Source organism: Mustela putorius, unplaced genomic scaffold (genome assembly GCF_011764305.1).
Source record: "Mustela putorius furo isolate JIRA1106 unplaced genomic scaffold, ASM1176430v1.1 tig00003898_pilon_pilon_pilon, whole genome shotgun sequence".
Classification (NCBI taxonomy): Eukaryota; Metazoa; Chordata; class Mammalia; order Carnivora; family Mustelidae; genus Mustela; species Mustela putorius.
Window position 1 is genome coordinate 12,649,181 of NW_025422047.1, and position 22,341 is coordinate 12,671,521.

Here is a 22,341-nt window from a genome sequence, read left to right on the forward strand (position 1 = left end):
CAACCCTGCAACATTGCCTCTCAAATTCCTCATACCAGGGAGATCACATGATAACTGTCTTTCTCTGATTGACTTATTTCACTCAGCATAATACTTGGGGGGATGATCTTATATATATAGTTTTGTATTTTGTTTTTACACTGAATTTTTTTCTCATTAAACTTTAATAGGTTTCAAAATTCTGTGACAGATTTTTGGTCAAACTGTTTCCATTAAAAAGAACTTATTTTTAAAACTAGTAACTTAACATTGCCACAGGGAAAAAAAACGGTAGATAAAACATCCTCTTTTCCCTCTGAAGTTTTTACATTACAGCTTTATCTTTAACCAGACTTTACCATTAAATTTAATTGGCCAATTGAGACAAGCTGTTCTAGACCTTCCACCACTGGTTAAGACTGGGGTGGCAGTTATTAGAGATAATATTCATTTAGCCTACTGAGTTTTATGGGAAGACTTGATGACCTTACCAGCTCCAGCAACCTCCCTGTCCACTGATTTGATGACACCCACAGCAATGGTCCATTTGAAATAACAGACGGCCAAATGAGCCAGAGGAGGAAAGTCAGAGAAGCTTTCCAAGAAGCATATCAACCACGACAGCATCACCAGATTTCAAAAATACAAGGCTATCTTTCAGCTTCTTACTGCACGGGGATCCATCTTCTCCTTCAGCTCCACAAACTCACAAGCAGTGTGAGCTGTGACAATCCAGAACAGGTTCATAGTCAGTACTTATTGGACCTGGATGGTTCAGGGTAAACACCTGACCAATGAAGCCAGCTGCTTCCATTGGTGGGTTATTTTTGTTATCACCATCCAACAGCAATGATGAGTATTTTTAACAAACACATTCTTGACACTGAAGACCACACTGTCCCGAGGAAGAGCTTCCCTCAAACTTCATCGTGCATTTCAACAGATTTTTCCTCAGTTGTAACATTGATGGTAACAAAAATGACCACAATGCCATGTTTGAGAACATAGTCTCACAGAGACGGTACCAACACCACCAATTTTGTAGACATCCTCAAACCCAAGGCTCGTCAGTTCGATGAACTGGTGGCACAATGCAATCCAGAGTTTTAATCAGTATTGTCCCACTGGCATTGCCATCTTTACTGGTGATTTTCCATCCCCTGAACCAAAGTATATTTATACTTGGCTCCAGCATGATGTCACCATACCAACCAGAAACTGGCACAAATGCTACTGTGTCTGGGTTGCAGCCAGTTTTCTTAATGTGGGTGCTGACTTCCTTCATGATTTCTTCCTTATCTCTGGCTGAAGGGTGGCTCCATGGAATCCAGTTTGTTAATGACAACAATTAGTTCTTTCACAGCTAGTGTGTAAGCCAGAAAGGGATGCTTATAGGTTTGTTTTTGGATATACCTGCTTCAAATTCACCAACACCAGCCAGAACAATCAGGGCAGAAAATTTTAGGCACAGCCTGAGATGTGCCTAGAATTGTGTTTTTGATGAAGTACCTGTATCCTGGAGCATCCATGAGAGAAACATAATACTGGTCTCAAATTTCCACACGGAGTTATTAGTGGTGATCCCAGGCTCACATTCAGCTTTCAGTTTATCCGAGACCCAGGGATAGTGGAAGGAGGCCTCTCCCACATCAGCAGCCTCCTTCTCAAATTTTTCAATGTTTCTTTTTGTCAGTGTCCCCACGTTTGTAAATCAGATGGCCACAGTGGTCGACTTGCCTGGATCTACATGTCTAATGATGTTGATGTTAATGAGTCTTTTCTTTCCCTATTTTGGTTTAGATTTAGCAGTAGTTTTCATGATACGTGCGTTCTGGCAACAAACTCATTGCAAAAAATGCTACACTAAAATTATATATGGTGGATTTATTTCCCTCTTTTAATTAAGTTAGAAATGGCTGATTCTATTAAAAACATTTAATCATATTCTTAGTGTTGGCAATTTTATTTAGGGAACTTGTAATTATATAATTATAATGTATAATTCATAATTATTTCTTTTGTCATCAATTCCATGATGAATGTCTTTGATGCATCTTTGAATAATCTTTGACTGCATTTTTTTATTATTTCCTTATTATAGAATCTTGTCAAGTTCATTAGAATTCATTCTTGAAGGTGAGATGGCATGTATACTACAAGACTGCAGAATTTTCTGAAAATCAAGGTAAGTAGTCTGGTGTCTCTGAAGGAATAGAATTTGGCATAATGTTCTTCTGCCTCTAAGAGTCTATGATTCTATGATCGGCCACTCTTAGAAATTCTTTGTTAAAGGATTGTAATATTTTACATTTGTATATATGAGGTATATATAAACAAGCTTTAATGTGGATCCTATAGAAATTAATTAAAAAATTAAAGCATTATTAAATTTTGGATACATAATTAAGCTTAGTATTTTAATTGACATTTTCAGTATCATTCACTCAGGAAAAAATATCCAGAACACTGTCAGGGGTGGAAAGCAGAACTTGAATATGAGTTGATGTGGTTCAGTTAGAGTCTATAAACATAGCTGAATAAGGCCTAGATTATGAAGTAACAAAGTTAATAACACATTACACATCAAGCTCTAAAAGGCAAGCATTGGAAATATGAAGTGATTCTCCCAATATAGGTCATGGGGCTTTAGTCTTAACTACTATTGTGGTGAGATTAATTTTAATCCTGTTATTGATCTGGGATATAGAGAATTTGGATAGGGTCCAGAGGAAATGAGAATAAAAGTGAAAATGATTAGAGGGTTGATTGGAAAACACTGGACCCACTGGGATTATTGAGTTTGGAGTGGGTTAAGGAGAGACTTAATGACAGTTTCTGACTGTAGAGGTAACACTATGGTATGATTAACTATGTGTAATCAATTTCAACTTCTATCAAGGAAAAGGCACATTTACACAAATATGGGTTTGCTTTTGGTCATTGAGAAGATATAATAAGCTAGTGGACAGCTACAATTTGTTATCAACCCTAGGATCCATTGTAGCCAGGAGAAAGAGGCTCCTAGTTTTTAAGGAGAGGTCCCGTGGAATGGATGAAATTGCAGAACAGAACAGTGTGCAGACAGAAACTGATATAATTTCTTACCATTTTAGTTGGTGCTTATTTGCAATTGGTGAGGGGGCTATTGATTATGGCCCATTGTCCTCTTTGTTATTCTGTGCTTATTTTATACATTAATAGGATTTGGTTGGCATCAATTCCCTTTATGCAAATAACACCTGTAAGCTGCAACATGACACTTTTAGCTCATGTAATGTAAATTCAAAGTATATACATACATCTGTAAGTCACACTGATTTAGAAGGAAGGTCTGCTTTCCTTCAATATAACAAATTACTCCTTTGGAATATGTTAAGGACTTTTGGAAACTTATTTTGATCATTAGATAAAAAATCACTCCTTGGAAAATTAGTACCTTAAATTATATAATAAATTCAAGTAGGTGGATTACATGGATTTGAAATTTGGAATAGTGGTATTCTGCTTTCCTCATGAGGAATCTAGAATGGAGTATTGTATGGTTGAAGAATGCTGTTTACAGTGTTGGTTTTCTTAGTAGTCAGGGCCCTATTTTTTCTGGTTATTTAACTCAGGGCCAGGACAGCCCCTCATGTGATCCTTTATCTTTCCTTATTGCTTTCTGACTACAACCATAATCCTTCTACTCATCCTGTTCTTAGATTCTGCTTCTGTTTCTTTCCTCCTTCAAATTTTCATTCAACATGTCTACCAAATTTTTCTCTTGAATCAAAATAGTAAAATGTGATCTGCCTTCTCGTGATCTCTGTCAAATAAATAAATAAAATCTTTAAAATAAAAAAAAAATAGTAAAATGTTAAGACTTTGTATTTGGAGTCCCTAGACATGGGTTTGAAGGCAGCTCCATCTCTTTCTGAATTTGGAATTTTAGCCAAGTTTCTTAACCTCTCTGAGATGCAGTTCCCTCACATGTGAAATTAACATAAAAATATCTATAATGCAGAGGTACTTAGAGGATTAAATGCAGTAACATTTATAACAGGTTTACCCCATGTGGCACACATTAAAATGAAAAATTTCCACAGCTGTTATTTTCTATTTGATCACTTTCTTCAACTTTGAGACACTTGTGATCATTCAATAAACATTTATTGAGCATTTATTACATTACAGCTTTGTGCACAGTAGTGCACAATAGTTTGTTCTGGATAAAGAGTTAATAATAATGATAATGATAATGATACAAAATAGTTCTCTTATATTCATGGAGTTTACAGTAGATTATGATTCACCATTGATTTAATAAGAGCTTTGCAACAAAAAAACTACATTAAACTATGTATTCATTTTAAGGTACACCATGATTTCAGTGATATATAAAAGGGGAAAATGTATAGAAATTTTGCATAATTACTGTCTCACTCCAAATAAAAGCCTGAACAATTTCTGAATACTGGTCATCATCTTGAATTTTTCTTCGGTTATATTTGTTCTATTATCCAGCCAACCTATTTCTTTTCTGTTGTACTAATAGGCTCTACCCAGTCCTGTGGTTGTTGGTCAGGGGTACATTCAGGCTCTGAGTCTTTGTGGCCCATTGTTTTGTTAATGCTGTGGGATATGCCTGAAAATTCCAGTCCTGGTGATGTGCCACATTTAAGGAAACACAGTGAAAAGTAATTTCATACAGTTCCAGTATAATTTCTTGCTTCCTCTCTTGCCAATCCTTCATCCCCAGGACTCCATATCTCCACACCCCATTCCTTCTATGTCTTTCAAACCGTTCAACCTCTCCAAAAGCTCTTTTTATATCACTCGCATTCTTAGCATTCTCCATAATACTCTTTCACCTCTGTGGTTAAAATAAGAGGAAGGAAATGCCAAGTAGGCAATGCCAGGATTTTTCCTAATTGGAGGCAAGAGGAAGGTGAAGCTATGAATTTTTATTCATAGTGAAGAGTTTCATTTCCGTTATGCAGTTACAATTTCTTGCTACTCTCACCTAAGGATTGAGCACCCTATTGGGCTAAGGGGTGAAGATGGGATCAGCTGAAAGTGTGGGGAACTGACAGATTTGGTTCCTGCAAATGCCTAAATCCTCTTGGGCATGTTTCTGTAACCTTGGCAATTGGGTGTCCTTTACTCTTTCCTATGTAGACGTTAGGGACAATCCTGGTCTTGCATAGGAGCAACATATAAACCCTATAGAAGTTGCTCTTTGGTTCAATACGAACTTAGTTTCACCATTGGTTCCTCTGATACTTGAGCCCTCTTTCTCTGGTAACACTGTCTGATATTCCAGGTACCACTGATTAAGGTCTAAGTGCCAATTCTTAAGGATTTTTCAGGACATTTAGGGTTAACACAGTAGCCATAAAACAAACAATCGTTCAATAACGTGCAAGGCTAACAAAAAACCCAAGAATATTGATATTAAAAATATCCATAACTTACTATCATACTTTGACCTTGGCATTACAATTTTGCTATCTTGCAATTTATATTGATCTTTAGTTTTAGGATTTTTTTTTAAGTGGGGAATGCCAGCATATTGGATTTACCTTATTAGAGTAAGTACTGAGTTTTGGAGGAATTGGGGTTTTAGGCCTGGGACAGTAGGCTTTAGAGAATACTGCTTCAGATTTGTTTCATGTACCTTGAATCTTCCACGTCTAAAGGGAAGCTGCACAATATATAGTAAATCAGGACAATGATATTATTGGGTTAAATCACAACTTAATTATTCAGTTACTTGAGGCTACATAATCATTGAGCCATATCTTTTGATAATGTTCCCTTAGACTCTCTGGGAGTAACCAAATTTAGAATGATGTGCTGTCATGCAACTTCTAAGAAACATTTTGTGTGCCGTCCTTGGTGATTGGTTAGCAATGCCTCAGAGATTACTGCTGTGTAAATTTCATTAATTATTTTACTTCAAACATGATGAAAGTATTTTTTAAAAATTTAGTTGAGATCTAAAACAAAATCAGATATAATTAGGGACTCAGAGCCACAGAGGATTTGTTTGAGGAGCAAAACTGTATTCATGGATTTATAAAGGGTATCTGAAGTTTATAATTGAGTTAAAATTATCAAGTTTTTGTAAAGTTGCTGGATTTAAAATATGCTAAACATTTTTGTAGAGACTCTCAAACATTTGGTAGAAGAGACAGTTAGGTTTAAAGATAGCCAAACGTTGAAAATGGAAGCGCTAGTTATTCTATCGCTGTCACTCCCAAGTCTCACTGCATAATTATGCTATAGTTGTTACATGCTCCCTAGAGGATCCAGTTCAGCAATGTACATCCTACCTCTAGGTTTTTTTCCCCCAGTCCCATAAGCCATGGGGGCTGTGGGTAGTCACCGATTTACTCATATTATCATGCTGCACATTTAGCCATAGCATTTGCATTGTATTGTTAAGGAGAGTGGATATTTCCTCATAGTTTGGGGTTTTCCAAGCTAACAAATATAATCATTTTTTCTCTCCAAAAACTATGTCTGTAATCTAGATAAATTATCAGCAGTTGCATAGTGATAACTGTATAATAAATTCATGGTTCAAATGAATGAATATGGTTATAGCCATGGTTAACTGAGACTGGTGTCAGAACCCATGCTTCCTCTCACTTACAATTTTTATAAATACATCAAAAAGCTGCACATTAAAACAACATATTAGAACCATGAGCCAATCTACAATGAATACTGATAGTGTTTTAAGGACAAGACTATAAAAAAATAAAGACCCCCAAGTGCAATTGCATACTTTCTTATTAATCATCAACGTTAATAATCGTTGCTTAAAATAATTCTAGTTTAACCTCTTAAGTTGAGTAAGATTATTAACTCTCAAAATTTTATAAGAATAAAAAACCATTTTGTGAAGACATAGATCTGATACTTGGTGGCTTCTGCACGGTTTCTTTTTTACTCTTTTAATCATATCACTGTACAAATTGGTGTTCAGTTCTCTTATGTTCTTGCTTCTCAGGAGAAAGGATCCATGTAGATTTCCCAACTTGGATCCTCTACTTGTGTCAAAGTATAAAGTAAGAGGAAACTTTAAGAAGGTCTCTTTTCCAAACAAGGTTACCTTCAGTCCCATGTCTTTCATCCCGTCCAGTTCCACATTCTTAAGAACTAATATTGCTGTGAAGTAAATATCCATATTTAGATCTTTATTATTTTTTTTAGATCTTTATTAGTAGTATTAGATTTCATTTTCCTTTTTTAGCCATTGTAGGAGATGCATTCTATTCTCTTCTTCATAGTATATTTTTATCAAGAAATGAATATGTTTTTCATATTTCAGGACCTACTTTAGATTCCACCTGTGTCTTGAAGATTTCCCTGATAATTCTAGCATGGCATACTCCCTTTTATGAAATTTTATGTTTATTATTTTCACTGTGCATTTAGGATCCTGACTACTAGAAGTACTTTGCTTTTTTATGAATCCTTGAATATGCATATGGAAGTTGAGTATTGAAAGGTGACTTTATGTTGAAAGGATGAGATATGCTTTTGTTTCCAGATTGTTAAATACATCATAAAATCTCATTACACCTTAAGTTTTAGAGACAATTTCCAATGATATATATTGAGACTTCCTTGACTTCTTTAATTTTACTCTTTTTAGGTACAATTAAATATGTAGTTGATAAGCTAAGGCCCAGTTAACATTCATATTTCCTCAATTATATTAAAAATCGTATTAAAATTATGGAATGGCTGGTAACAGCATTTTCACTTCTATTGACAAACTAGTTTTACATCATATTGGTAGATACCCAAGATATAATAATTCATTCTTGACTTATTAAAGTCTAATACAAATTATTACTTTTATCCCAAATCTGATAATGTTTGAACCTCAGGACCTTTGAGCTCTATTTATTCTCTTAAGTAATTTTTGTTTAGGATTTTAGTTCTACATGTGTTTCAACTGATAAGGACATTATAATTTTGTATAATTACTATTCCTTCAAAATGGCCCAATAATATTTTTCTTTCTCTTCTGCTTTGTCAAGTTTTCAACTGGGATGAATTTTTATTTGCCTAAAGAATTCCTTTTAGATTTTCTTTTAGTGTGGGTCTTCTAGCAGAGAGAGAGAGAGAGAAAGAAAGCAAAGCAAAGAAAAGAAAAGAAAAGGAAAGGAAAGGAAAGGAAAGAATCGAATCCCTTGGATTTTCATCTAAAAATGACTTTATTTTACCTTCATTTTTGAAAGAAACTTTTTATTGGATATAGAATTTTAAGTTGGCAGTTATTTTCTCTTAGCACTTGAAAGTGTTTATTCTATTGTTCCTGGTGTGCACCAGTTCTGTCGAGAACTTAGTCACCATCCTTACAGTTACTACTTCAAAAGTAATGTTTTAAAAAAAAATCCCTGTCACTTCTTTAGACTTCCTTTTTGTCCTTGATATTTTGCATTGTTACTATGATGTGCCTAGATATGGTTTTCTTTGTGTTTTTCCTCCTTTGAATTGAGTTTTTCCTCATTGGAATTCTTTGGGTCGATGTCTTTTATCAGGTTTAGAAAATATTCAGCCATTGTCTCTTCAAATATTGTTTCTGCCTTATTCTTTCACTTTTTTTCCTTCTGGGACTCCAACTATAAGTGTGTCTGGCATGTTCCCATGCATCTATTTTACTTATTCAATGTATTTCACTTTACTAATCCTGCTGCCTCCAATCTGCTCTATTTAACATAGATGTATATCCATCTAATATAGTTATTACATTCAGATACATATATTTAAATTTTTTAAGTTCCATAATATCCATTCAGTTATTTCTATAGATGCCAGTTTTATGCTGAACCCCTTGATCTTTTCATTTATTATGTGTACCTTGTCCCCTTTTTTTTTTGAACATATGAGTCAGAGTTATTTTTATGTCTTTGTGTGTTAACTCCAAAGCTAGAGTGTATGTGGATCTGTTTATGATTTTGATGTTATTTGTCTGCTTTTTCTGTATTTCCTATGTTTTTCCAATTTTTAAAAAATTGTGTGCTGGACATTGTGTACTAAAGGGCCTTAGAAAATCTGGGGACGTTATATTGCACCAGTGATGGTTTTTCCCCTTCCTGTATTCCACACAGGATGAACAGAAGATCATGTCAATTTAACAAGAAACTGAGTTGGGTCAAAACTTGGTTGCAGGATTAGAAAGACTCAGACTGCTTCTTGTTCATCCTCTTCTCTAGGCATGTCCCTCATGGAATATGTATTAAGTATCTTTCCTGTAGGTCTTCTCAGTCCTGGAGACCTTCAGGAATGTAGATTTGCCTTTCAGAGATTCTCAACCAAGTTTTTTAGGTTTCTGCACAATGACACTTCAAATATGGTAAATGTCTTTAGAGACAGACCAGTGGGATTTTGCAACAAAGCTAAGCACCAGGCAGTGGCAGCAGATTTCAGTCTCTCTTCTAGAAAATATGGCCCAGCTAACCAGACTTTCACAGTGGAATTCAGCAGTGGGACTTAGCAAATATTTTTATGGGTAAACTGGATGATTTTCAAATTTTTAGTATGTTCTTCAACTCACAGAAACATTCAGAATGTCATTTCACCAAATATCTAGGTACCTTGTAAGCTAGTCAAGTTGACACATATAATTAACCATCATACTGTTATTAAATTTATGACACTATATTTTACTACTAATGATTTTTATATTATATACATATGTGGTATGTAATTTATTAAACATCATTTTATGTGAACTACCTCATTTGGCATCCCAGTCCATCCAGTATGTTGTATATGCTCAATTCATATTTGTTAATAATGAAAAATGTCCACTTCAAATACCAACTGTTTTATGTAGAAATAAGAACACATTTTAGAATTATTCTGCCTGTGTTAAAATCCTATTTCTGTCACAATTAGCTGTGTGTTTTGGGGTATCAATTACCTTATCTATAAAATGATGAAAATAATAACTATCTCATTAGGTTGCTGTGAAGACTAAATAAGATAATGACTAACCAGTGGCTGACAGACACTCAGTCATATGTATAAAGTACATAAAAATCTTTAAATCATCATAATCATTGTTGTTGTTGTTGTAGTCATTTCTAATTTTGAGCCATATTTCTCATTCCAATGAGATGTGCTTTGCTACTTTTAAACTTCTTAGCCATATTCATACACTTCTCTGCTGGCTTTAACTTAGCCTGAAATTATAGCTCTTTGGATATATGATTTATCACTGAATATCTAATTTTAAGATTTTTTGTTTTCTTGACCAGGTATTGTGCAATACTAATCATCATCATCACCACTGTCATCATCATCATCGTCATCATTTGTAGTAGGTAATACATAGCAAGCACCAATTGTTGAATAAATGAGTGCATAGAAATGAAATCACACTTTCTATATATACTGTATTTGGCATCTGAATTGATGTCTGTTTTAATTTTATTCAGAGTGATATTACTATGGTAATTATACAGGACCAAAAAGAGAGATAAAAGGTTGACTTAATACTTAAATGATTTATTAATGCCTATGAAAGCCAAATACCCACATGTAATATAATAGGAGGATAAGTTTTTTGTTAGTTCAAATAAAGAAGAGTGATGGAGAATTGAATTACCACCAAAAACACAGCAATTTTGGCTTAACAAACTCAACAGAATCTGTGTCATGGTAGTCAATACTATACCTGGGTTTTTTTAAAAAAATGTTTTATTGTTTTATAAACATATAATGTATTATTAGCCTCAGGGGAACAGGTCTGTGACTATATCTGGGTTTTGAATGGAGATTCATTTTTAGCAAAACTGTATTAACCATCACATTAAATTCTGTTAATTTAACTGTTACTGGTTCATTGTTTGTATTTATTTTATAGACTGTTTTGTTTTTTAAGTTGTACACAATTTAGTAAGTGTAAGAATATATATTTAAGTTCAGAGCTTTAACATGTATCGATATTTAAGTAACATAATAATAAAATGATCTCCCATTTGGAGTTTATAACACTTGTTTTCCTTTAAATGGAGACCATGTCTTACTCAAATTTTGTAAGCACCATATGACCCAAGTACTTATTCAATAGGACTCCATCTGAGCACAGCTTGTTAGCCTATAGACTTGGATGTACATGCCCTCGAAAGCATCACAGCAACATAGCAAAGCCCAATATATCAGAGTTAATCTGTGATGCAGGCATCAGTCCAGCTGGTACATTCTATTGCTGTGAGCTCTTCACTCTGTAAGTGGTGATTTATTTGGCATTCAGATTAAGATCTTGTGTGGAAATAACAAAATAGACTCAAGCCCTGTGCTGCCCAATTCTCCTAAGAGTCACCATGTGAAGATGCAGCCTTGGGCCTGAGATATTTGGTAATTGCCTGTTTCTCTACCCCTGCTACATTTGTATAAACTCTGTTGAATAAAAAATGAGTCACTTCTTTTATTTCTTCTACTCCAACAACTAAGTCTCATAATTAGAATTTTCAGCTTCTTTTAATACATTTAATTATCTGCTGATTCAAGCATCTTCAGGTCAAATGCATTTAGAAAACAGCTAATTATGCCCTTTCCCATGGGTGGAAAAATCTTTAAATTTAATTAAAAGACCTTAACTCAACTCCTTCACATTAGGGTCTACTTCCCAATGGATTTCCTACAGGGTGACTTAAAGAATCAAGCTCAGTATTAAAATTAGAAGCAGCTATTACTTATTTCTTCTTTGAAACAAAATTATTTTTGGTTGAAGGATACTTTGATCATTAATTTCATTCTTTCAGTTTCGCCTCTGTATTCACTCATAAAAGCATAGATTGAGAAACTTGCTTGACAGTTTTCAGGTTGTTTATTTTCTGTATCTTGTGCCAGTAAAGCACCTTAAACACAGACTACTGTTTCTCAGCCTCAAAATTCTCTTTGGCATACTAATCAACACATAAGCAAAGGTGGCAGAAAAAAAAAAAAAATCTTAAAAGAAGAAAAATGTTAAGCACCAGATCTGAGCCAAGCAAAGTTCAAATATATAGGATGTTCTGACTTTTATGAGAGAAAGCCACAAATATATTTTTCTATTTCCCTTTTCTAAATTGGAAAATTGGAATAGAGAGCTATCTTGGTTTAGTATCTTCTAGGAAAGCATAAAAATCAAGGCAAATCATGTTTTTTTTCTTTAGTTTCATGAATTTTACTTTTTTTCCCTTGACTTAGTACAAACTTGTTTTTTATTAAAAATTGGCTTTACATGAAAGGAGAAATCCAGATGTTGAAAGCAAGGAAGCAATCTGGAAAGAAATTATGCATTATCCTTACTTGCGTTTCTTCCTCTCATCCGTTTCCTCTCTATCCCTCCCGTGCTCCATTTTTCCTCCCTCTCTTCCTTTTCTTCTCTTCTCTTCTCCCTTCTCCTTCCCTTACTCCTTTTTTCCCCTTTTCTTCTTGTTGGGCTTAGTACTTCTAGAAGACACTTAATTATGCTCACAACATATTGATACCTTAAGGAGCCTATGATAAGCCAAACCTACTTCCACTCCCATTCCTTGCTTGTCTGAATCAGAGTCATAGGAAAGTAATTAAGGATACTAATTGCTTTTACTTGTTTGACAGACAGGCATTGGGGAATCACTGGAAATTTTTAAACAGAGAAATGGGATCCAGGAAAGTGATTTTTTTAGGAAGAATTATCTATCAATGATGGACAGGAAGACCTAGCATTAAGGAGTGGTACACTCATTCATAGGCAGAAAGTGTCGAGGATTTTGAATACCCCAAAACTGTGAAAATGGAAACGACTTCATACTGAAAGACATTTAGGAAGAATAATTAACCAGTGATAGGTTAGATATAGAAAATAAAGAATAGAGGTGAGCCAAAGATTGTCTGCTTTTAAGCCTGAATAAGGAAAATGGAAGTGTTATAAATGGGAGCTGATCATAAGAGCTGACTGGGTGAAGAAGGTAAATTCAGTTTTAGGCATGTTGCCATTGAATGCTATGAAGCTACTTCTAGGTGGAAATGACCAAATAAATTGGGGAAATTTGGAGAAAGTATAAAAATTGAGAGAGAGAAACAACACTTCAAGGACTTGCTGATATAAATTGCCTGAACCTCTTGTTACCTTACCCATTAGTTTATCTGCATGCATACTAAAACCTTATTCATTTTCCTTTGTGTTATTGGAAAAGAATAATTTTAACACAGAAATATGCTATTTATAATTCCTTACGTGTTTCCTAAGTCAAGTTAATCCTAGTAACCAGAGGATTTTTTTTTGCAAACTTATAGGTTTAATAAAACTTATAGGTTTTATTAAAGGGTTTGAGGATACGTGTTTGGAGGAAGAAAACATAGGAATAAGAGACGGTACGTGCTATAGAGAGGCCAGGAGGGAAGGAAAGTGTATAGGACTGTGGCCTGGGGAGCTATGAAGCTATGGAAGCTATTGTGTTACAGAGCAGTAATCACAGCATGGCAAGTAGGGGACCTTGGGGCTAGACACAGAAATATCTAATGATAAAATTTTTGGTGAAGTGCTACATATGTGTTATGATACAACTATTTCATGTGTACCCCTAGAACACCTATGGATCTTGAATATATATTTACCCCCATGTGATGTAGAATTTTTTTTTTTGTATGAGTAAACAGGTATTAAGAATCCTGCTCTATGATTATGATAGAATGGGAAACATGCTATACAGGGGGTCAATCCATGTGGTTGATATTTGCGTTTGTATGAAGGTGTAGAGGGGTGTGTGTGTGTGTGTGTGTGTGTGTATGTTTGTGTTTGTGTGTGTGTGAGAGACAGAGGGAGAGGGAAAGAGAAAGAATGAATTGGGAAATGAGTGTCCAGAGGAGCCATTTTTTAAGGAGGGTGGGTTGCTGTCAATGTTGTTCAGGAGAAGTTGGAGATACTAGATGGGGAGTCTAGGAGGTAAAGTTGGCCTCTTTAGCAATGGTAAGTGCAAATCCAGTGGTATAGAATGAACATGCTAAAGAACAGTTGAAGTAATTGACGTAGACTTCCATGAACTCAAGAGAATTCTATGAAGCCACCCTACCACGTTGCTGGGCTTTTATTGAAAACAAATTTTGCATGAAGTAAAGGAGAGCCTTAAGAACCAGAAAAAGACTGTTTTCTCATCAGCCAAGAACTTTAGCCTTAGGTTAATGGAAAATGTACTAAAAATAGGAGAGAAGAACCTGAAAGTTTCGGCTCTGCTAGAATTTCTTTCCTAATGTGAAAGAGTCTGAGAAATAGATAAACCTCCGGGGCAAACCTGGGACCTCTGTTACTCACACTTTAACAAAATGTGGTTCAAATCAAGATATTCCCGCACATTTTAAGATTCCTAGCTATGCTTTGTAGTATTGGTCCCTGTAGATAATAAAAATTCAAAATAGAAGAGGTGAGACTCTGCACTGAGAGTATAATCTTTTTGAAAACAAATATATATGTTCCTATGGTGGTCACAAATGCCTAGATGTTACCTAAGTCGCAAAGGGACCCAGCAGGGAAGTTGCTGCCTAGGGGAACCTGAGGACTACAGCCAGGTCTATGCAGCAGAAAGTAGAGAGAGAACTGAAAACCAATAAGTGTTTTGAGACATTTCTGATAGCTAAGCCAGACCCAGAAAAGCCCATAGTATTTCAAAGAGACACTGAGGTTTGAGGCCTACCAACCTAGGTTAGCCCGGCTTCCGTCTGGGAGAAGATGACAGAGGGCGGGATCAGAGAAGCCATCATGCTCACTGCCTAAGCATGTCAAGTGCTCTTACACCTCTTCATGGCTGGTCCCTCAACCTGGGATTTCCCTTCTCCTTTTAACCACCTCTGGGATAACTTAATGCTGACATATTTTGAATGGGGCATCCTGGGGAAAAAGCTCCCTAACGAAAGGGGAATAACTGTCAGAGAAGACTTCAGTACTATTACCATGTATAATGCCTAATTTTTGAGGCAGAGCACGACTCTTGACAACTGTATGAGGTCAGTGCCTTTATCCTCATTTCGGTAATGAAAAATAACTTGCCAAAAGTCACACAGTTGTAATTGGCAATGTCAGTATTTTAATCCAAACCTCTGTTTTAAGCAATTTGTTCTTGACCATTATGCTCTTAGGAAACCCCATCTCTTCTCAAATATGTTGGTGAATATATGAAATAAGAAATGTTTAAACTAATCACAATCATATTGGCCAGTTTGGGCCTTCTCTCACTTGGCTCATGCTGCTGGAAACACAATGCATGGCCTAGCTGGGTGTTCAGAGAGGCTGGAGGCGGCAGCGAATAGTGATGGTTTTATTATCTCACCAGACATTTAACAGTTTTTCATTCTCTCACTCAAATCATTCCAAATGTTCTACCCTATATTTAAGCTACAATTCAAGTCAGTTTATCATCCAAGAGTTTTTGTAATTTGATTTTTTCCTTATTAATCCAAATTTATTCAGTTCATTCCAAAATCCACAGATATTTATGGAGAGCTCTAAGTGTGCCAGGCACTTTAGTTGGGAGGAGAAACAAAGATGAAATAAACACATTTCTCCAGCATCCCACAGACTTGTTTACATTGACAGGTAATATTCTAAACACTATATTGAAGGTATGTTCCAAGTACGATCAAAACAGAGACGAAAATGATACATTTCCTGAAAATGTGAGTTTATAAAGAATGTGAAATTTGAACTAGGTATTGAAATATGAGCAAAAGTTTACTGGACAGAGAAAAAGTAGAAGGCTATTTCAAGGAGCAGCAGAACAAAGCATTAGAGTATAAAGTAGTATAGTGTTTCCGAATAACGGCAAGGAGCTCAGTGAAGGACTAACCCATTATGTATGTGAAGGAGAATAACAGAAGGCTTGAAATGCAGCATGGGGCCATATTAAAGTGAAGGTTTGAAGGTTCTTACATGCCATGTTAAGGATTAAGCAATAATTGCGGGTTCTGGGTGTTTTTTAATTGACTTTGTTTTTTTAACATTTACTCTCAGGTGTGTGCATAACAAAAAATCAGGAGTTTTAATTTGTCTAAGTCCAAGATCACTTGGGAAAAAAATGTGGGTTTTTGTTTTGTTTTGTGGAAAGTGTTAGGCTAAGCACCAAGGGACATCCAAAAGAAGCACAGATTCACTGTCTGAGTGGCAGACAAAATAACTCCTGAAGAATCTTAGAGAACAAACTGATCTGACTGTGGCAGGGAAGGAATGCTTTCTTTATTCTGCTGGAAGTGGTCTTTGCACCACCCTGATCCTGTAGAACCCCTCTTACCCATCCACTCTGTGCCTCTCTATAGAGCAATCCACATAGCAGTCAGGGCCAAAAAGAAAGTCTCTTCTCTCTGTTTCCTAAGATGATTAATTTTGCATGTCTTTAAACTTGAGATGAGTACTTATGATTTTATCTCTCAGGTTTTCTGGGAGGAAAAAACTAAATTAAATTTTGACTTCTGGGTAGGGAAATTCTGTTTTTAAAAAGTCCACTCTTACAGGGAGCATAAAGATGAATTGAAGAGAAAGGACACTTCCTCCTTTTCCTTGTACAGTATTTTAATCCAGCCATAATCTTCTCCTTCACTGTACTCCAACACACCATGCCAGTCCCTGCCTCCAGCCCGGTCCTCTTCTCATGTTGTTCATTCTGACTGCTTACAGAAGAGAACTTCTCCCTCTTCCCTTCCAAATCCAATACTCTCTCTCCTTCAAGCACAAACAAGTCCTGACTCCTCATTGAGGGGTATTAGGTCAGATTCTTCAGCAGCAAGTCCCATGACAAGGATTCCCAAGCAAGTAGTGTACTAAAGAAGTGTTCCCAGGGAAGAATGTGGAGAGTATGGGGAAGCAGGACAAAGAAAAGGAAGAAGCCAAACAAGAGTTCAAGCTTCAGTTCGATTCTCCGGGGAATTCTGGAGTACAAACTATACCTCAAGTTTGTAAGTTTGTTCTGTCTCCAGGAGGCTAGACTTTCATACTTTTACACCAGTCAATCATTGGCTCTTGGCTTCTTCCAGAGAGAAGGTGTCGGCAGTGTAAAAACAGTGGGAAATTCTGCAGGCAAAGCTGCTCCAGTAGGCCAAGGCTGGTCCTCCAAAGACAGAGGCAGGTGGAAACTATTAGAAGTAAAACACACAGAATCTGGAGTCTGGATCTTGGATGTCTAGGCAGAATTTCAAACCAGTTCACCTTGAGATTGCTTCATATCTGAAGAACCAACCAAAGACCAAGGAAGATCCCCACAGTATGAGCATCTGCATAAGTGGGTCTGGAAGACTATTTCACTCTTAGTATGAGTCCTACACTATTCGTTAGTCTGTAACACTCTAGAGTTCAAGAGTGTGAGGTAATGCATCCATCAATCCAAATGTAAAACCAGAGGCACAGAGACTAATTTAGTCAGCTGATGACAAAGCATCAAGAGACCCTTGGTGACTCCAAATGCAGTTTGCCAGCATGGAACCCATTCAAATGTAATAGTTCTCCCAGGTTAATGCATGGAAACTGGCTCTATAAGAACATTTTAAAATGAAAAGTATAGTAGAAAATTGTCAGCCATTTGAAGAGACAGTAGGACTTTCCTGCTTTTGTTTCTCTATTTTTCAAAGATGGATAGCAATCTAAGACATTTACATGTAGAAAGAAGTCTGGGAAATTGCTTAACTAAAACACCTTTCAGCTTAGGCTGGTAGGAACAAAATGATGTTCAAATTTTGAATCCAAATCCAAAATGAATACATTGTATTTATACATGTATTTCCTCCTTTACATCACTTTTACCTTTTTTTTTTTTTTTTTTTTGAGGGGAAAGAAAAAAGCTTAGAGAAAAGTGTGTGGCTAATACATATAATTTCCCTTTTGTCTGCCATCAAGATTAAAGAAGTAACAATTAACAGCTTTCTCTTTGTGAAACAAAAAACTGATCAATGGGCCACCTAGGCATTTGTTGTTCGCTGCAGTGCAGAAGAGTAAGTCAGTCTATATGCCATAGCCCAACTCCATTCACATTCCCTTCTAACCTTGTCTTCTTACCTTAACCTCTTCTGAGCTAGAGATCTGTAAGGCTGCCTTCTAAGTGCATATCCAAGTTTTTCTGATTGTAATACCGAGGAAGGGCTCCTACAGGCATTAGATATTTTGGATGAAATGTACTTAATTATTAATCATTAAACTTAAAAGACAAGGAAATCCTGAATGTAAATATCAGCTCACAATAATCCAACTCACAATAATCTATAATTTCTTAACTTTCTTTTCATTCTGTTACTATCATGAATTCCTGTATTTTTTAAGTTATTTTACTTCTCTGAAAATATCTGAATTAAGGTTGAAATATAATGGGTTTTAGATACCAGCTATGTTTACTCTGAATGCTACACAGTTTGGAGTCAATCCCTGTTCTTTAGTTGATGGAGCTTATAGTCTGAATAATTAGTAAGAATTCTCAGTGTTGGCAAACACTAGGAAACACTTAGGCAGCTGAAAGTATAATGAAGGTAACTAACTATCTTAATACCAGATAGGGGGGAAAAACCATTATGAATAGGTAAGTTTTCTTTTCTTTCTTTCTTTTTCTTTTTTTTTTTTTTAAGATTTTATTTATTTATTTGACAGACAGAGATCACAAGTAGGCAAGAGAGGCAGGCAGGGAGAGAGAGGAGGAAGCAGGCTGTCTGCGGAGCTGAGAGCCCGATGCGGGGCTCGATCCCAGGATCCTGAGATCATGACCTGAGCCAAAGGCAGAGGCTTAACCACTGAGCCACCCAGGTGCCCCCAAGTTTTCTTTTCTTAATAGAAGTCTAACATGAAACGATTATCTAAAAAAATAGCAGTATTCCCATTTATAATATTTATTACTTCCATTTATAATTTTATAATATTCTAGTAATAATATTTGCTATTAAGATCATATTAGTATCTTAATGCTATTCTATTTTTAATGTATTTGTTATTATGTTTAACTACTTGATCTCATTGCTTTTAGGGCAAAAACATTTCTCACAACCACATCTCTCCATTTATTCACACAACAAGTATTTATTGAGCACTCCTGCCTTCTAGGTCCAAGGTTATGCACTCTGGACTCAGTGATAAGAGGCAGAGAGTCCTTCCTCTTAATTTGTTCACAGTCTAGTTGACTGTGACAGTCAGGACTCTGAGTTAAAAGCTACAGAAGTTATGCTACCTGAGTTAAGCAAGAATAGAATTTCCTGAGAGGACATGAAGTACCTCAGAAAAGTCACCCAGAAAGCAAGAGAATCAGATTCGAGTCTACATAGTCAGAAACAACATCCAAAATGACAGCGCAGTAGAAGCAGTAAAGGCATCTGTGTTGTAGGCACAAGCATTAGACCCTGCAGCTGGCCCCAGAGGCTGCCATTTTCACCTCTGCCCTGTCGCCTACTCCAGAAAACCCCATCTTCCTGCAGTGGCTGTCATCACCCAGAAGACTTTCTCTTAACCTCTGCCTCTTTGCATTAGTAGTCTTGGTTTAAAAGTTCCTTTGGGTCTGTAAAGTGGTGAGGCTAGGTCAGGTGCCCAAGCCTAGGTTAAAAAAGAATCCAGGAAAGGGAATTTCTAACATTTCCAGCTTCTGTAGTGAAATTCTCCAAATTAAAGAATATAGTATGGGCACACAGGACAACCACAGTGACCAATGCTCTCTAGAGTCCCTACTTTTGGTTACCTCAAATTAATGTGTACTCTTCTTTCCTTTCTTACACAGCCTATTCTAATAATGTGTGTGTGTATAAGGAAATGAGCTTACATGATTTACTGGCAAGGGAATGATGTCAATATCACACAGAAGTTGTGTTGGTCCGTTTGGTCCATCAAGTAACAACTAGTGAATGCTTACACAGCTGACAGTAAGCTGAGGAGGAATGCAGTTCTGCATACAGGGTCCATTCCCACTCTGCTTCCTGTTTTATTTTGGACACGTTCTCTGCTCAACAAGTGCTCATTGTGTGACTCTACCCAATCTTTGCGTATTTTGCCTCTACCTCCATAGCTTAGCAGCCTCAACTCTTTTTTAAATATACAACCCACTTAAAAAATAAAGCTCAAGATACTCTGTAGTATATATTAGGAATTTTAACATCTTAAAAAAGCTCAGCCAGAACAGTTATTGTACTTGTTATTGTTCTGGTTACAAAGTTGCATGGATTTTGAGTGTTTGTCTCAACCTACTTTTTCTGATAAGTCCTGTAATTACTTGTAAATGATTTTCTAGGACATGAGTTTTCCAGGAACATTTAGACCAGTATTGTAGAAACTAAAGTTTAAGAAAAAGTGCTTTCATTAACATGATGCAAAAATCTCTTATAGTACCACAAGCACTCTTACCTCCTTCCCAAGAGGAGTTAAACTCACAGTTTTTTGTGCTGGTAAAAATCCCTTTAGTTCTGTCATAAGACCTGCTGTAATATATGGGCTAGAGTGAAAGGCTCATCACCCAGGATAGTTATACAAGATAGTGGGGAAAGGGAGATAAATATAAGGATAAATACATTAAAATTTATAATTGCATAAACCACAGAACAAAAAAGAAGTATGGGTAAGAGCCATGGTTTTTATCTCTGAAGCTGGTTTAGAGGCAATAACTGGTCATGATTTCCCTCTTTTAGCAACAATTCTGTGTGCCTTTTGCTTTCAGCCACCACCTCTCTTGATTAGGGTTCTCTGACCAAGCTGTTATCACTGAAGGATCTGGATGCTTTATGATACTCCTGTACAGATCTGGTATTATCTTCCATTAAATTTTACCACTAGGAAGAGAATTATGGAGCATTCTAAACGTCCAATCCATTCTTCCTCCTTTCTCCTTTTACAGCAACAAACCAAGATAAGCACTCCATGTGCTGATGGAAACATCCCTTCATTACAGATTGGGAGCTCTAAACCAATGTCACAGGGCAAGAGAAGCAAACATTTTCAAGTGGATCATAAGCACTAGGTTTAATACTAACAAGATGCTCTCTCTCTTCCAACCTCTGCTTCCAAGACCCATATGTTTGTTTGGGTGATGGGAAAATTAGCATTGTATCTTGGGGAATAGTTCAGAGAATTTTGCTGTGGTGCGGAGCCCGAGTCTTTAATAGGTCATCTCATCATCTCATTATTTTACATGTCCAAAGCTTTTAAAAATGTGGTTCTAAGTCCATTGTCTTTACCTGTTTTCCTATAAAGTGAGTATTTTTTAGTTAGAAACATGTTTGTTGTGCACTGCAATGTTTAATAAGGCATTCTGTGATTCCCCAGATGGTAATGCTGATATAAGTATGGTGAGCAAAAAAATGCAAAACCATCACCATATATAAAAATATCCAATTGGCATTTCTTCCATGATGGTAAGGATCCAGTGTTATTGAAGTTCAACTGGATGGCTGGTTCCCCTGAGATATTACCCCACATTGGGAGGCAGTGTCATTCAGTATCAGTTCCTGCTGCTTATTGACTGATCACTCATCAATAAAAGTAAATAGGTCAGCCTTGGGGAGGTGTGGTCCATAATGTTGAGTTCCTACAAAATTTTATCCTTGACACCAAGGCTACTTTGTTTTGATTCTATTGAGCAGAGGTTGGAGTGACTAGGGAAAGAAGCCTCCCAACATTTATTAACAAAGAGAGTCATCCTGTCCACTTCATTACTGAAAACCTTCCTTATTAAGGAGTAGTTTTGATAAATGTTCACCCTAAAAACAAGGTTCTCCTGTTTTGAGCCTATTCCAAGAGGCCTATCCATGCATCATCAAAACTCCTTGACACCAATATTCCAATTTTGTTAACTCAGAATAAACAGCCTTCACTCAGATCATATTTCCTTCAAGGAAAAGTAAACAATCAGATATACAACTTAAAGTTCTGCCACACCTGGAGGATTTTGTGTGTGTGTGTGTGTGCTTTAAGGAAGGAATTAGCCTGTCATTAGACAGGCTCCAGATGCCAGCTCCTATAGGGTCTGCTTTAGTTGCAAAAGCCACCTTGCCAAGAGCATAACTTTGCCAAGGTACCACATACCCAATGACTGATTGGGGTGGAAGTCTAAGGGCCTGGCCATTTGGGACCTTCAGGACAATGCTGATGAACATGCTCTAGAGTTCTCCATGGGGCTGAAAAAGTTTTATTTGTCCACCAACAACACCCATCCCCTTCCTCTGATCAATGCTGCTTTTCTTCTATTCCTTTCTCAGGTGTTGATTCTAAATAAATGTTCTCCATTTCAAACTCCATCTCCATCTATTTCTGGAGAACCTAACCTGTGATACCATGTACAAATCTGGATAGAATGTTTTCCTTCTCAGTCAATAGTCTATTGATCCATAGGTGGGGGTTGAAGGAGGTTTGACTATGTGGCAAGATTAGCTAAACTGAAATGAAAACTT

The 22,341-nt window shown here is 36.3% G+C and overlaps 1 pseudogene; it reads left to right on the forward strand.

Moving 5' to 3' along the window:
- The first annotated feature begins 546 nt into the window (after nt 1–546).
- Nucleotides 547–22,341, forward strand: part of LOC101677649 — a 128,547-nt pseudogene continuing 106,752 nt past the window's right edge.